Raw genomic sequence first — 17,313 nt, forward strand, 5'->3', positions numbered from 1 at the left:
GGCTATCTATCAAGCTACGTATTTGAAAACTGATCATTCCTGATGTACTGACTACCTACTTCATTTCTTATGGCCCTAAAATGCCAGGACAGCACAAATATGCCCCAAAGACCCTTCATGGGGGTGGGGGATTGGGGGAGGCATGTTACACCCTAAAAATGGGTACTTGGCCTTTAACCACTTGCCGTCCACCATATAGCAAAATGACGGCAGCAAAGTGGTTTCAATATCCTGACCAGACATCATAGGACGTCTTCAGGATATTGAGCCATTGCGTGCCCCCGGGGACGCGCATCGTGGCGATCATTGTTGCGGGGTGTCAGTCTCTGACGTTGACTCTTTACCATGTAATTAGCCATGTCTAATCACGGCTGATCACAGTGTAAACAGGAAGAGCCGGTGATCAGCTTTTCTTCACTTGCGTCTGTCAGATGTGAGTAGAGGGGAGCCGATTGGCTGCTCCTCTGATGGGGGGGTCTGTGCTGATCGATTATCAGCGCAGCCCCCCCCCAAGGATGCCCACACTGGACCACCAGGGACGCCACTAGGACCACCAGGGATGTCACCACCAGGTATGCCACCCTAGACCACCAGGGATGCCAATTAGGGTCCACAATGGATGCTAATCAGTGCCCACAATGGATGCCAATCAGTGTCCACAATGAGCATCACTGATTGGCCGACATTATTGTTTGGCACTGATTGGCATCCATCAGTGACATACATTACAGTACATCAGTACCACCTATCAGTGTCCATCCATGCCGCTCCATGCCGCCTATCAGTGTCCATCTGTGCTGCCTATCAGTGCCTACCTGTGCCGCCTATCAGGGCCCACCCATGCCGCCTATCAGTGCCCATCCGTGCCGCCTATCAGTGCCCCATCAGTGCCACATATTAGTGCCCATCAATACCACCTTAGTGCCACCTCATTGGTGCCTATCAGTGCCACCTTATCAGTGCCCGTCAGTGCAGCCTCATCAGTGCCCATCAGTGAAGGAGAAAACTTACTATTTACAAAGTTTTATAAATGAAACAAAAAAACATTTTTTCTAAATTTTCGGTCTAATTTGTTTAGCAGAAAATAAAAATCCCAGAGGTGGTCAAATACCACCAAAAGAAAGCTCTGTTTGTGGGAACAAAATGATAAAAATTTCATCACCTCCTCCCTTCCCCTCTCCATCATATCAGACCTTCCTACATTGACTTATCGTCCATGGTCTGTCTAGGTAGTTTTGAATAAGTCCTTCCACCAGACGAATACATTCTATTGGTTAACCAACACCAACTTGAAAGTAGTCCTATTGTTCTTTATTGTATTCTTAAGATCTAGTTACACGATCTGTTATATTGCTTATCTCACAGTTTGACTCTGTACGCTCCTACATACAAATTTATACAGTGTTATGAGAACTTTGTCATGATACCTTCACTGGAAAAGTGTTTTATGTATGTCTATATTGCTTCAATAAAATTTTGTGGAAAAAATAAAAAATAAATAATTCGTTTGGGTACCGTGACCGTAGCCTGACCGTGCAATTGTGACACTGCATTTGATGGGCACTGGTAGGCTGCATTTGATGAGCGCTGGTGAGGCTGAATTTTATGGCCGCTGGTGAGGCTGCATTTGATGGGCACTGGTGAGGATGCATTTGATGGGCACTGGTAGGCTGCATTTGATGAGCGCTGGTGAGGCTGCATTTTATGGCCGCTGGTGAGGCTGCATTTGATGGGCACTGGTGAGGATGCATTTGATGGGCACTGGTAGGCTGCATTTGATGAGCGCTGGTGAGGCTGCATTTGATGAGCACTGGGGAGGCTGCATTTCATGGGCACTGGTGAGGCTGTATTTGATGGACACTAGTGAGGCTGCATTTGATGGGTGCTGGTGAGGCTGCATTTGATGGGCACTAGTGAGGCTGCATTTGATGGGCGTTGGTGAGGCTGCATTTGATGGGCACTGATGAGGCTCAACTTGATGGGCGCTGGTGAGGCTGCATTTGATGGGCATTGGTGAGATTGCATTTGATGAGCGCTGATTAGGCTGCATACCAGATTTTCATATTTTAGGGTGGAACATGTAAAATATTCCCAATGCTGCAGCTTCTGCCCAATCTCCGCACTCCCTGTGACAGCAGTAAGGGGAGAGGTTTCATGTAGCAGCTGTCACTTTTTGAAATCAGCGCGGCCGTGCGGGGCTCTGCCTACTTGGCCACGTCATTTATATACACAGGTCTGTGTGTGAATGAACTACAAGTCCAAACATCCTTTTCAGCTGTCGGCTTCTAGTTCTCAATGAACTACCACGGCGCTGTGGATGTATGGGCATACAGATACACAGAATGATCTGCAGGAGACCTGCATGGCTCCAAAAAAAAAATGCAAATCTTTTTTACCTGCAAAAAAATTTGCATGTATTATTATTTTTTTTAAAGAATTCCAAGTATGTTTTTTTTCAGCAGTGTAAGTATACATCTTCCATTTCTGGCCAATCCCTGTGGAAGGAGATCCCTGACCTCCTCTGTATGACTTGCTAAGTAGCTTTACTACTGCATAGCTCCATTCTCAGTGAATGCAAAGTGTTCTCTTATTAGAGGAGATAACATCACTGCCTCAGCTCTCCATCGCCTCCAATCAGAGAATACTTTGCATTGACTGAAAAATGCAGGGTGTTCTCTGAAAGGTGCCTGTGCTAAGTAGGGGGACCCCATGTGGTCACTCTGCAGAAGGGCAGTCAAAGCAATCCAGGGGACAGTGAGATTAATGTAATAGTGGCAGCTACTACAATGATTTCCAGCTTCTGCAGGGATTGCCTATGTATGGAATTATCATACTTACATTGATTGCACCAAGCTGGACCAATGTAATCATGCAGAAAAAAATAAAAAAAAATAACTGGAATTCATCTTAAACCATTTCTTTTCTTTGCACTTGCTAGGTGTCTTGCTTCATCAAATCTACTTTTAAACTATCTCCGTTTGCATTTTGTCAGTAGAAGACCTCATCACAGAGCAATACAATGTACCCAACCTGTATGATGAATGGCAGATGTAATACAGGAATCAGCTAAATGGTAGCTATCCCTTGATGCCATAGAAATATTAATAGCGTGCATATATTAACATGTTCTGGAAAGGAGTCCAGCTCTTTTAATACTGTAAAATGCAATGCTAGGATAAACACACATTATCTGTAATCACATGGAAATTACTCATATATTCACAATTAAATGTTTGTTTATCTAATGCTGCTTGTCTACACGTGTTTGCATAACCTTATTGAATTTGTTTGGCAAATAGCAAGCTTTTGGACAGCAGTATTTGAATTAATATGCTACAAAAAAAAAAGCAAAGGGGCTATTTTTAGACTGTCCACCTGAAGCTATTAAAGGGGGCCTCCGCCTGAACTGCTAAATACAGGCATACCCCACTTTTAAGTACACAATGGGGTTTATTTACTAAAGCTGGAAAGTGCAAAATCAGGTTCACTTCTACATAGAAACCAATGAGCGTCCAGGTTTTATTACCAAAGCTTAATTGAACAAGCTGGGGTTAGAAGCTCATTGGTTTCTATGCAGAAGTGAGCCTGATTTTGCACTTTCTAGCTTTAGTAAATAAACCCCATTGTGTACTTAAAAGTGGGGTATGCATTTAGTGCCTGATTCAGAACTTGCCCTTAGCTTAAAGTGGTAGTAAATCTCACCTTATCTTTTTGTACCTACAGGTAAGCCTATGATAAGTAAATATCTCCAAAACATGCATTGTTTAGGATATATTTAAAATAGTAGCAGCTGTTGACGTCACCGGTGCACTGCATGCTGTCCATTGAGAGAGCTGCGCTGCGGCCGTGACTCCGACATGCATTTGCAGGACTGATGTCATCACGGATGTCATACTATCATATTAGGCTATTATCCTGCAGAGGAACTTTTTTTTTTTGAGTTTTTTTGTGGTTTACTACCACTGTAAGATGTGATATGAAACATAGAAATATACAGGCATACCCCACTTTTAAGTACACAATGGGGTTTATTTACTAAAGCTGGAACGTGAAAAATCAGGCTCACTTTTGCATAGAAACCAATGAGCTTCCAGGTTTTATTACCAAAGTTTAATTGAACAAGCTGTGGTTAGAAGCTCATTGGTTTCTATGTAGAAGTGAGCCTGATTTTTCACGTTCCAGCTTTAGTAAATACTGTAAACCCCATTGTGTACTTAAAAGTGGGGTATGCCTGTAGAAGAGTAATGGCAAAAAAAGACCATGTGGCCTATTGGGCCTTCCCCTTTTTATTTTGTATGCATTATATACTGTGTGTATATACAGTTATCTCACAAAAGTGAGTACACCCCTCGCATTTTTGAAAATATTTTATTATATCTTTTCATGTGACAACGCTGAAGAAATTACACTTTGCTAAAATGTAAAGTAGTGAGTGTACAGCTTGTATAACAGTGTAAATTTGCTGTCCCCTCAAAATAACTCAATACACAGCCATTAACCACTTACAGACCGGAACATTTTACTGGCTTAAGACCAGACCACTTTTTGCGATTCGGCACAGCGTCACTTTAACTGACAATTGCGTGGTCGTGCGACGTGGTTTCCAAACAAAATCGGCGTCCTTTTTTTTTCCCACAAATAGAGCTTTCTTTTGGTGGTATTTGATCACCCCTGCGGTTTTTATTTTTTGCGCTATAAACAAAAATAAAGCGACAATTTTGAAAAAAACACATTATTTTTTACTTTTTACTATAATAAATATCCCCAAAAATATATAATTTTTTTTTTCCTCAGTTTAGGCTGATACGTATTCTACATATTTTTGGTTAAAAAAAATCGCAATAAGCGATTATTGATTGGTTTGCGGAAAATTTATAGCGTTTACAAAATAGGGGATAGTTTTATGGCCTTTTTATTAATATTTTTTTTTTTACTAGTAATGGCGGCGATCAGCGATTTTTATTGTGACTGCGACATTATGGCGCACAGATCAGACATTTTTGACACATTTTGGGACCATTGCCATTTATACAGCGATCAGTGCTATACAAATGCACTGATTCCTGTGTAAATGACACTGGCAGTGAAGGGGTTAACCAGGGGGTGGCAGTGTGGGGGTTAAGTGTTCCTAGGAGCATGCCACTAACTGTGGAGGGGTGGGCTGTGTTTTAGTGAACACTGATCTCTGCTCCAATCACATGGAGCAGGGATCAGTGTCACTTGTTGCTAGGCAGAAGGGGGAGATGCTGTTTACATCGGCATCTCCCTGTTCAACCTCCCCGTGAGACAATCGCAGGTATCCCCGCGGCGATCGAGTCTGTGGGACCCGCAACCGGACTTACGGGGGTCCCGACCGACACCCGCGAGCGCCGGCGCGCACACGATGGCAGGGCGGCAAATACAAATGGACGTACCTGTACGCCAATTTGCCTGCCCTTGCCATTCTGCCGACGTACATCGTCGTGCGACGGTTGGGAAGCAGATAATGTCTAAACTGCTGGCAAAAGTGAGTACACCCCTAAGTGAAAATGTCCAAGTTGGGCCCAAATGATTGCATCGTTGGGGGAATAAGTGATATTTCAAAGCGTCTAGGTTCACACCTGTGCGATGACAGACAATGCATTTGACTCACACCGCATTGCTGTGCAGATCACATGCGATGTCTGTGTGATGCGAATTCAGCCATGCAAACTGTGTGGCTGAAATTGCATTGCATTCGCACCAAAATGGTACAAAACCCTTTGTTTGGTCCATGCTGGAATCGGATTGCCTGGGTGTTCACAACTATGTGGTCCGATTCCTGGACGATTTGACAGTTTGCACTGCAAACCAATCTGGGGGTGTCATTAACTTTACATTGACACCCCCAGTGGTTTGCAGAGGGCAGTGTGAACCAGGGTGCAATTCAAGTGCTGAATCGAAGGGTTTCCCTGCATCGCACCAATGTAAACCCAAGGCTGAATTCATACTACAATAGAGGATTACCAGAGCGATTCAGTGCTCAAACAGTTCTCTGTTTCCGACTGCAATAGGGAGTAGTGTGTTGCACAATTCAGTGCATCACAAGGCTCCCTTTTCTTTTATTTATTTTTTTATTTTTTGCAAGCTTTATTTGAGGTGTACAAAATGTACACTTCATTCATGACAATGTACATTTATCGCAGCATGCTGCAGCGCAGTTCTAGACTGCATAGCAGTGTGAATGGGATACACAGGAGACAATAGTTTCCTGTGTGTCCTTGCGGTAACAGGTGTTTTACCATGGGTAAAACATCTGTTGACACATACAGTATAGTGTGAATTAACCCTAAATGCATGTGTTCTGCTAACATTTACAAACATTTGCTCTGAAATATCTTTCTTAGGCTTTTTCACACTTGTGCATAGATTGGTAATTTTTTTCCGCACTAAATCTTTGCAAGAGCATACAGGAAAAAAATGTTTTCTATGTGCTATGTTCACATTAATTGCAGCTCCATTTCTGTCTGCGTTTCTATGAAGTGTCACTATTATTATTATGAACTATTTATTTACTAAAGCTGGAGAGTGCAAAATCAGGCTCGCTTCTGCATGGAAACCAATCAGCTTCCAACCTTAGCTTGTTCAATTAAAGCGGGAGTTCCGCCGTTTTTTTTTTTTTTTTTTTAAGCCAGCAGCTACAAATACTGCAGCTGCTGACTTTTAAAATAATGACACTTACTACCCGCCCAGCGCGCCCGCGATGTCGGCACCCGAAGCCGATCTCTCGATCGTCTCTCGGGTGCTGCCGCCGCCACCTTGGGTATGGGAATCAGGAAGTGGAGCCTTGCGGCTTTAGTTCCCGGCTCCGTACTGCGCATGCGCGAGTCGCGCTGCGCAATAAGGATGGTCCCCGCTGTCTCTGTGATTCGTGTGTTTCCCAGCAGGCAGCGGGGGACCTTCGGAAAGGGGTGTAGATTCTGCGGAAAGGGGCGTACCTTCTGCAGAATCTACGCCGGAAGTGGGTGCAGATACCTGTACTGTACAGGTACCTGCACCCCCCTCCCCCCTGAAAGGTGCCAATTGTAGCGCCGGAGGGGGGGAGGGTTCCAATGAGCGGAAGCTCCACTTTAGGGTAGACCTCCGCTTTAAGCATTTGCAATAAACCTGGAAGCTGATTGGTTTCAATGCAGAAGTGAGCCTGATTTTGCACTCTCCAGCAGTAGTAAAAAAACTCCAGTGTGGTATTGAAATAAAGCCTAAAAAAATTGCAAGGCACCGCTGGCCAGAATTGAGACTTTCTGCGTAGTAAACCATGGCATTTTACCATGTCTAAAGGGACAATGTGGACCATGCCCACACAATGCGTGTCACCTGTAGCCTCCACCAGGAGTGTATGTGACAGGGTAACAACAGAAGAGCATAACAGAGACACAATTGTCACTCCATAAAAGGAAATGCCAGAATAGAGATTCTCATGGCAGCATCACCATGTATTATTGGGTAATGAATGGGTTTAGATCTACTACAAAGAGGCAAAACACATCTGAGGAGTTGATTCCATCTTTTACTCATTTAATTCATATTCATACAACAAGGAGCTGGTGTCTGTGTGCAGACGGTTGTCATTTTGTTGAAGTAAGATTGATTGTTTGAGTGAATTAAGAAGCAATGAGTCATTCCTACGTATCTACTATTTCCTTATCTCATGTCCATTTCCTTCATGGTCTGACTTACGAGAACATCAGAATATCCCCCAAATGGAGTATTACCGCTATTTACAGCTTAGACACTGGATATCTTTGTGAAAAAACACAGATTTTTTTTACACCAAATCAGTATTCAAGCATTTTAGCTTTACAACCCAGGCTGTTCGAAACGAATTGCCATTTTATACTTGGCCATGAGCTTTTGCTCCCCTCATTCCCTCGCCTCATATTCTGGCCTCTAGGAACATGACCTTAACTGTTCAATCGCTTTAGATGATTGAAGAAATGCCTGGTCCAGAAGAGCTAAATGTTCATTTACTGCCAACACCGTAGAATCTGCCTAAAAGGTTCTGTTCAGCTGGTATTGGGTACCACCACCATGGATAACTAAAGCCTTTTAAACTTACTGTGACAGATGCTTTAGAGTCTGTGATCAGAAGCGTGATGTTTTCTATGTCTGGTGGCCCTGACCAAGCTTGATTTACTTTTGGTTCCGAATTTTCAGCCTTACCCAGACATTGTTTTACATTTACATTGCTCAAAGTCCTAAAAAAGACCCATATGAATACTTGTTAATGAAAAACCCTCTAGCATTCTCTAGCATTCTCACTAATTCGCTAATCCGCTATACTTTACCTATTCTGGACCCAGATACCCTTAGTTAGCTATAGGCACTCATAGAATGTTTGGATCTGAGCCCCAGAGGGGAGACCCTACCCTCATCCTCATCCCCCCACACATTTTGGTCCCTGTCATTCCTAAGCTTTTGACCCCTCTCCTTCCTGCTCCTTCTCTCTTTTGTAATGTCTTCTCTTCCTTCTGTCTCTAGTTTACCTTTAGAGCCTTGTAATTAGGCTAGCTTTTGTATGGAACACCCTAACTAGGATGACTGACCGGCTTGTCTGGCAGGATATATGTCTGCCTGTCTGGCAGGGTATATGTTCAGGTTTGCCTTTCCAGTCTGGTTTCATGGTGGCATACTTTCTGAGATGGGAATGAGAGACACCTAATAGCAAAAGTAGGCATAGGACACACACCCTGCCACAACCCCTTAAAGGTTTTTTTTACTACTATTCCCTTATATTGGCATTTTAGAGTTTACAAATGCAGCAATTTAGAAACTGGATAACATTTTTAGCCTGGGAAACACTTTTTTTTTTTTCAAATATATTTTTATTGAAGTTTTTAATATAGAGACTGTAGATCGTTCAATCATAAGTAGTGCGAGAATTAGTACAATTAGATAAACTTGTTATTACAGTGTACGCACAAAACAAGAGATGCGTACTTATATTGAACTGTGGTAAATGTTTAAGTAAGAAGAAAAATAAAAGAGTTAAAGGAAGATAAAAGAAAATAAAAGAAATAAAATAAGGGAAATAAAAGGAGGAGAGGGAAGGGGAAGGGAGAGAGTATCACGATAAATAAAATTGTTGTAGCAGTTCGAACCACATGTACAGTAATGTTCACAAAAGGATCTTATTCAAGTTTTTTAGCATACCATTGTTCCCAGGGAAGCCATGGATTATGAAGTTTAGAGTATGAGGGTTCTGACTGTATTCAAGATAGCCATTTGCGGAGTAAGGCTGATAGGTAAGTGGCATATATCTTGGATTACAGTTTCTACCTCTTTCCATAGACTTGTCAAGGCTGGGCATGACCACAAGAGAGGAAATAAGGTACCTGTTTGGTTACAATTTCTCCTGCAGATGGGTGAGATATTTGATTGAAATTTGGCCAATCTCTGTGGTGTCAAGTACCATCTCAGTGTTTTTTTGTATGTCAGTTCCCATAAGGAAGTGCAACAAGTAGCTTTATAGGTTGACTTCAAGGCTGTTGCTGTTCAGAAAAGTGCAATTGCAAATTCTTTTCCCAAAGATTTAGATTTATGAAACACCAATTTTTCTTATAGTGTAGAGTAGATCAATGAGATTTATGTGGTATCTGTATTATTTGAGAAATAGTAATTCCATATTCTGGTAGGCAATGCCCCATCTAGGTGTGTATGTGCTGAGAGACATTTTTGAATTCTATAGTAATTGAAATAATCTATGGTGGGTGCGCTGTATCTCCTTTGAATTTGAGCGAAGGATTAGCGTAGCATCTTGTCCCTGAGTTCAGACGTGTAGGTTGCCTGTTCTAGCAGCCAATTGGGTAAAATTAGGTCAGGTGACACTAATTAGAGGGTGTAGAGAGGTATTTGTAGCTGTTTGGTGGGAAGTATAGACCATTTAGTGCAATGTAGTATTTCCATGCTTTGACTGAGGTTTGACTAGTCGGTGAGTACAGGTGTAGGTGTGGTAGGTTGGTGGTGGTGCTGAACAACCAATTTTTAAGGTTGTTACCCGGTGTCATAGTGTTTTCAATGTTTCCTCATAGTGTGTTTGGGTGTGTATTTACCAAGTCTTTCATTTGGGGCAGTATGGTGGCTAAGTAATAATCTCTAAAGTTACCCCATTCCTCCTGCTAGTCTATGTTTAATAATTTTTGAATGATTACATCTTGGTTGTTTGCCCTGCCATACATGCTTGTGTACAATAGATTGAAGAGATTTGATGTAGGAATTCGTAAGTGGTATAGGTATTGTACGAAATATATATTATTTTTTTACTAGTAATGGCGGCGATCAGCGATTTTTATTGTGACTGCGACATTATGGCGGACACATCGGACATTTTTGACACATTTTGGGACCATTGCCATTTATACAGCAATCAGTGCTATACAAATGCACTGATTCCTGTGTAAATGACACTGGCAGTGAAGGGGTTAACCAGGGGGTGGCAGTGTAGGGGTTAAGTGTTCCTAGGAGCGTGTCACCAACTGTGGGGGGGGGGGTGGGCTGTGTTTTAGTGAACACTGATCTCTGCTCCAATCACATGGAGCAGGGATCAGTGTCACTTGTTGCTAGGCAGAACGGGGAGATGCTGTTTACATCAGCATCTCCCTGTTCAACCTCCCCGTGAGACAATCGCAGGTATCCCCGTGGCGATCGAGTCTTTGGGACCCGCGACGGGACTCACGGGGGTCCACGACCGGCATGCGCGCGCACCGCCGCCAGCACGCACGCGATGGCAGGGTGGCAAATACAAATGGATGTACCTGTACGCCAATTTGCCTGCCCTTTCCATTCTGCGGACATACATCGTCGTCCGTCGGTTGGGAAGCGGTTAATGTCTAAACTGCTGGCAACAAAAGTGAGTACACCCCTAAGTGAAAATGTCCAAGTTGGGCCCAAATTATTGCAACGTTGGGGGAATAAGTGATATTTCAAAGCGTCTAGGTTCACACCTGTGCGATGACAGACAATGCATGTGATTCGCACCGCATTGCTTTGCAGATCACATGCGATGTCTGTGTGATGCAAATTCAGCCATGCAAACTGTGTGGCTGAAATTGCATTGCATTCGCACCAAAATGGTACAAGACCCTTTTTTTGGTCCATGCTGGAATCTGATCGCCTGGGTGTTCATAACTATGTGGTCCGATTCCTGGACGATTTGACAGTTTGCACTGCAAACCAATCTGGGGGTGTCATTAACTTTATATTGACACCCCCAGTGGTTTGCAGAGGGCAGTGTGAACCAGGGTGCAATTCAGGTGCTGAATCGAAGGGTTTCCCCGCATCGCACCAATGTAAACCCAAGGCTGAATTCATACTGCAATAGAGGATTACCAGAGCGATTCAGTGCTCCAACAGTTCTCTGTTTCCGGCTGCAATAGGGAGTAGTGTGTTGCACAATTCAGCGCATCACAAGGCTCCCTTTTCTTTTCTTTTTTTTTTTTTGCAAGCTTTATTTGAGGTGTACAAAATGTACACTTCATTCATGACAATGTACATTTATCGCAGCATGCTGCAGCGCAGTTCTAGGCTGCATAGCAGTGTGAATGGGATACACAGGAGACAATAGTTTCCTGTGTGTCCTTGCGGTAACAGGTGCGACTCGCGCATGCGCAATAAGGATGGTCCCTGCTGTCTCTGGGATCCGTGTGTTTCCCAGCAGGCAGCGGGGGACCTTCAGAAAGGGGCGTAGATTCTGCGGAAAGGGGCATACCTTCTGCAGAATCTACGCCGGAAATGGGTGCAGATACCTGTACTGTACTGGTACCTGCACCCCCCTCCCCCCTGAAAGGTGCCAATTGTGGCGCCGGAGGGGGGGAGGGTTCCAATGAGCGGAAGCTCCACGTTAGGGTGGACCTCTGCTTTAAGCATTTGCAATAAACCTGGAAGCTGATTGGTTTCAATGCAGAAGTGAGCCTGATTTTGCACTCTCCAGCAGTAGTAAAAAAACTCCAGTGTGGTATTGAAATAAAGCCTAAAAAAATTGCAAGGCACCGCTGGCCAGAACTGAGACTTTCTGCGTAGTAAACCATGGCATTTTACCATGTCTAAAGGGACAATGTGGGCCATGCCCACACAATGCGTGTCACCTGTAGCCTCCACCAGGAGTGTATGTGACAGGGTGACAACAGAAGAGCATAACAGAGACACAATTGTCACTCCATAAAAGGAAATGCCAGAATAGAGATTCTCATGGCAGCATCACCATGTATTATTGGGTAATGAATGGGTTTAGATCTACTACAAAGATGCAAAACACATCTGAGGAGTTGATTCCATCTTTTACTTATTTAATTCATATTCATACAACAAGGAGCTGGTGTCTGTGTGCAGACGGTTGTCATTTTGTTGAAGTAAGATTGATTATTTGAGTGAATTAAGAAGCAATGAGTCATTCCTACGTATCTACTATTTCCTTATCTCATGTCCATTTCCTTCATGGTCTGACTTACGAGAACATCAGAATATCCCCCAAATGTAGTATTACCGCTATTTACAGCTTAGACACTGGATATCTTTGTGAAAAAACACAATTTTTTTTTACACCAAATCAGTATTCAAGCATTTTAGCTTTACAACCTAGGCTGTTCAAACTGAATTGCCATTTTATACTTGGCCATGAGCTTTTGCTCCCCTCATTCCCTCGCCTCATATTCTGGCCTCTAGGAACATGACCTTAACTGTTCAATCGCTTTAGATGATTGAAGAAATGCCTGGTCCAGAAGAGCTAAATGTTCATTTACTGCCAACACCGTAGAATCTGCCTAAAAGGTTCTGTTCAGCTGGTATTGGGTACCACCACCATGGATAACTAAAGCCTTTTAAACTTACTGTGACAGATGCTTTAGAGTCTGTGATCAGAAGCGTGATGTTTTCTATGTCTGGTGGCCCTGACCAAGCTTGATTTACTTTTGGTTCCGAATTTTCAGCCTTACCCAGACATTGTTTTACATTTACATTGCTCAAAGTCCTAAAAAAGACCCATATGAATACTTGTTAATGAAAAACCCTCTAGCATTCTCTAGCATTCTCACTAATTCGCTAATCCGCTATACTTTACCTATTCTGGACCCAGATACCCTTAGTTAGCTATAGGCACTCAAAGAAAGGTTTGGATCTGAGCCCCAGAGGGGAGACCCTACCCTCATCCTCATCCCCCCACACATTTTGGTCCCTGTCATTCCTAAGCTTTTGACCCCTCTCCTTCCTGCTCCTTCTCTCTTTTGTAATGTCTTCTCCTCCTTCTGTCTCTAGTTTACCATTAGAGCCTTGTAATTAGGCTAGCTTTTGTATGGAACACCCTAACTAGGATGACTGACCGGCTTGTCTGGCAGGATATATGTCCGCCTGTCTGGCAGGGTATATGTTCAGGTTTGCCTTTTCAGTCTGGTTTAATGGTGGCATACTTTCTGAGATGGGAATGAGAGACACCTAATAACAAAAGTAGGCATAAGACACACACCCTGCCACAACCCCTTAAAGTTTTTTTTTACTACTATTCCTTTATATTGGCTTTTTAGAGTTTACAAATGCAGCAATTTAGAAACTGGATAACATTTTTAGCCTGGGAAACACTTTTTTTTTTTTTCAAATATATTTTTATTGAAGTTTTTAATATAGAGACTGTAGATCGTTCAATCATAAGTAGTGCGAGAATTAGTACAATTAGATAAACTTGTTATTACAGTGTACGCACAAAACAAGAGATGCGTACTTATATTGAACTGTGGTAAATGTTTAAGTAAGAAGAAAAATAAAAGAGTTAAAGGAAGATAAAAGAAAATAAAAGAAATAAAATAAGGTAAATAAAAGGAGGAGAGGGAAGGGGAAGGGAGAGAGCATCACGATAAATAAAATTGTTGTAGCAGTTCGAACCACATGTACAGTAATGTTCACAAAAGGATCTTATTCAAGTTTTTTAGCATACCATTGTTCCCAGGGAAGCCATGGATTATGAAGTTTAGAGTATGAGGGTTTCCCACGTGATATTATAGATTCATACGTGTAATGTGATTGAACCAATGTAAATACTTCTGACTGTATTCAAGATAGCCATTTGCGGAGTAAGGCTGATAGGTAAGTGGCATATATCTTGGATTACAGTTTCTACCTCTTCCCATAGACTTGTCAAGGCTGGGCATGACCACAAGAGAGGAAATAATTTACCTGTTTGGTTACAATTTCTCCTGCAGATGGGTGAGATATTTGATTGAAATTTGGCCAATCTCTGTGGTGTCAAGTACCATCTCAGTGTTTTTTTGTATGTCAGTTCCCATAAGGAAGTGCAACAAGTAGCTTTATAGGTTGACTTCAAGGCTGTTGCTTTTCAGAAAAGTGCAATTGCAAATCCTTTTCCCAAAGATTTAGATTTATGGAACACCAATTTTTCTTATAGTGTAGAATAGATCAATGAGATACATGTGGTATCTGTATTATTTGAGAAATAGTAATTCCATATTCTGATAGGCAATGCCCCATCTAGGTGTGTATGTGCTGAGAGACATTTTTGAATTCTATAGTAATTGAAATAATCTATGATGGGTGCGCTGTATCTCGTTTGAATTTGAGCAAAGGATTTGTGTAGCATCTTGTCCCTGAGTTCAGACGTGTAGGTTGCCTGTTCTAACATCCAATTGGGTAAAATTAGGTCAGGTGACACTAATTGGAAGGTGTAGAGAGGTATTTGTAGCTGTTTGGTGGGAAGTATAGACCATTTAGTGCAATGTAGTATTTTCCATGCTTTGACTGAGGTTTGACTAGTCGGTGAGTACAGGTGTAGGTGTGGTAGGTTGGTGGTGGTGCTGAACAACCAATGTTTAAGGTTGTTACTCGGTGTCATAGTGTTTTCTTGTTCAATATTTTTATTGAAAATTTTTCATCAATATAACAAAATGTTTCCTCATAGTGTGTTTGGGTGTGTATTTACCAAGTCTTTCATTTGGGACAGTATGGTGGCTAAGTAATAATCTCTAAAGTTACCCCATTCCTCCTGCTAGTCTATGTTTAATAATTTTTGAATTAATACATCTTGTTTTTTTGCCCTGCCATACATGCTTGTGTGCAATAGATTGAAGAGATTTGATGTAGGAATTTGTAAGTGGTATAGGTATTGTACGAAATATATATATATCAATCTAGGGAATATGAGCATTTTAAAGGCTGCCAGCCTACCAGGCCTTGAAAACTCGTATTTGGAAAGTTTGGCTGTTTCTCTCATAAGCATTTGTTTAGCTTCAATGTAGTTGTTACTGAATACCCCTTGCATAGATTTGCTAAGTGTACTGCCCAAATAATATATTCCCGTGTCTGCCCATGGTTAGGTATAGAGGTTGTGTAGTAGGTTGCTAGTTGTAGCATCTAATCCCAAATCTAGAATATAGGACTTATTTTTGTTAACTTAACTTAGCATAATAGGAAATGGCACTAAATCTCTGTAACACAGATTGTACCGTAGCCAGGGAAGGCATAGGGTTGGTGATCATTGTTATCACATCATCAGCAAACATATTGATTTTATGTTCTACAGTGCCAATTTTGAAACCTGTAATGTTAACATTTGATCTTATGTGTTCTGCCAGGGGTTCCATTAATAGGTTTAAAATAGTCGGTGATAGGGGGTAACCTTGGTGGTTACCATTAGTAATTGGGAATGATTAGAGATCATCTCAGATGTGTATACCTGGGCCGATGGTGTTGAGTACAAAGCCATTATGGTGGAGAGGATGTAGCCTTGGAATTCAAAATTATGAAGTGTCGCTTGGAGATATGACCAGTGAACTCTAAAAAATGCCTTCTCTATCCAGGGATAGAAGCAGAGAAGGCATTCACTTAAATTCAGCATTGTGGATTATATTGATGAGTTTACGAGTTGCATTAAATGTTTGTCTCCCTTTCGTGAAACCATATTGATCTGGATGGATCAGGGAGGGCATAATGTTCACTAATCTGGCTGCTATAAGTTTGGCATAAATTTTTGCGTCTATATTGAGAAGTGAAATAGGTCAGAAGTTTTGTGGTGAGATAGGTTCCTTACCTGGCTTTGGCAATGTGATTATCAACATATTAAGCATTCCCTTTGGGAGAGAAGAGGAGGAGGCAGCGTCATTGCACATTTGTGATAAAACGGGTGCTAGAACTGTGCAGAATTATTTATAGTATTCCCCATTGAGACCATCTGGTCCAGGGGATTTGTTAGATGGTAAGGTTGAGATGACATCCAAAATTTTTAGTGGAGTAAATGGGGCATTCAGTTTGGAGAGTTGATCTTGGGATATTTTGGGTAGATTCGTTTCTTGTAAGAAGGAATCTATATCTTCTATGGATGGTTGTGTAGTGGTAGATTCATCTTTTAAGTTATATAACGTGTTGTAGTAATGACTAAATGCATCAGCTATGGTTTGAGGGTCCACAAGTTTTTATTTTGTGGTAGGGTGGTATAGGTGTGAGATTTTGGTTTTAATGTGGTGACCTTTGAGTCTAAGTGCCATGGCTTTCCCTGCTTTATTCCCTGTGGAATAGTGTTTAGCTTTGAATTGTTTTTGGGCTTTGTCATACGACTCTAGTAATACATTTCTTAGTTCTTGTCTGAGGAGAATAAATTTTTCTTTCAGCTTTGGGTCTGGGTTTTTCTGGTTTTGGTCTTCTGTTATTTTAATGTTGAATGTGAGGGTGTCAAGACACAGTGATCTATTTCTCTTTTCTCTAGCACTTACCTGAATAATAATCCCTCTAATGAATATTTTGTGGGTGTTCCAAAGAATGGAATTGTTAGATGCTGTTCCTTTAATGAGATTTAATAATTCTTCCAGGTGTTTACGAATAGAGGCCGAGTGTTTGGGCGAGTGGAGGATCGAGGCGTTGGCTCTCCAGATCTTCGTGCATGGGGAAGGTGGTAAGTTGTCCATGGTTATTGATATGGGTGCATGGTCTGACCATGTAATCGTGGCTATATATGCTTCTGAAATTTTGGGTAGCGACCATTTGTCCACTAGAAAGTAGTCAATTCGGGTATATGAATTGCGACGATGTAAAAAAAGAATAGACCCGTTCAGTGGTGTGGGGGCATCTCCATATGTTGTACAAGTCATTTTCTTATGAAAGTCCCCATAGGTGAAGTGACTCTGGAAGATGTGTCAAGAGAGTTGTCCAGTACAATATTGAAATCTCCACAAACAATAAGGTAACCTTGATGGAATTTTGTGAGTTATTTCATTAGTTTAGAAAGGAACCTGATTTGTCTGGTGTTGGGCGCATACACGTTAACAATAGTGTATCTGGTATTGTCTAGGGCCAGATATCTACATT

At 41.9% G+C, this 17,313-nt stretch overlaps 1 protein-coding gene across 2 annotated transcripts in view; it reads left to right on the forward strand.

The window, feature by feature from the left end:
• Positions 1-17,313, forward strand: part of SGCD (sarcoglycan delta) — a 1,108,439-nt gene that overhangs the window by 329,912 nt on the left and 761,214 nt on the right. Inside the window, exon 3 of one of the 2 annotated variants that reach the window (XM_077468394.1) lies at positions 16,818-16,900. The exons of the other annotated variant lie outside the window; for it this stretch is intronic. The gene's annotated coding sequence lies outside the window, so the exon portion shown is untranslated. The remainder of the gene's footprint in view (positions 1-16,817; positions 16,901-17,313) is intronic. 2 annotated transcript variants of the gene reach the window in all.

This window comes from Lithobates pipiens, unplaced genomic scaffold, assembly GCF_037356315.1.
Source record: "Lithobates pipiens isolate NorthernLeopardFrog02 unplaced genomic scaffold, aLitPip1_a1.2 Scaffold_8, whole genome shotgun sequence".
NCBI classification, from domain to species: Eukaryota; Metazoa; Chordata; class Amphibia; order Anura; family Ranidae; genus Lithobates; species Lithobates pipiens.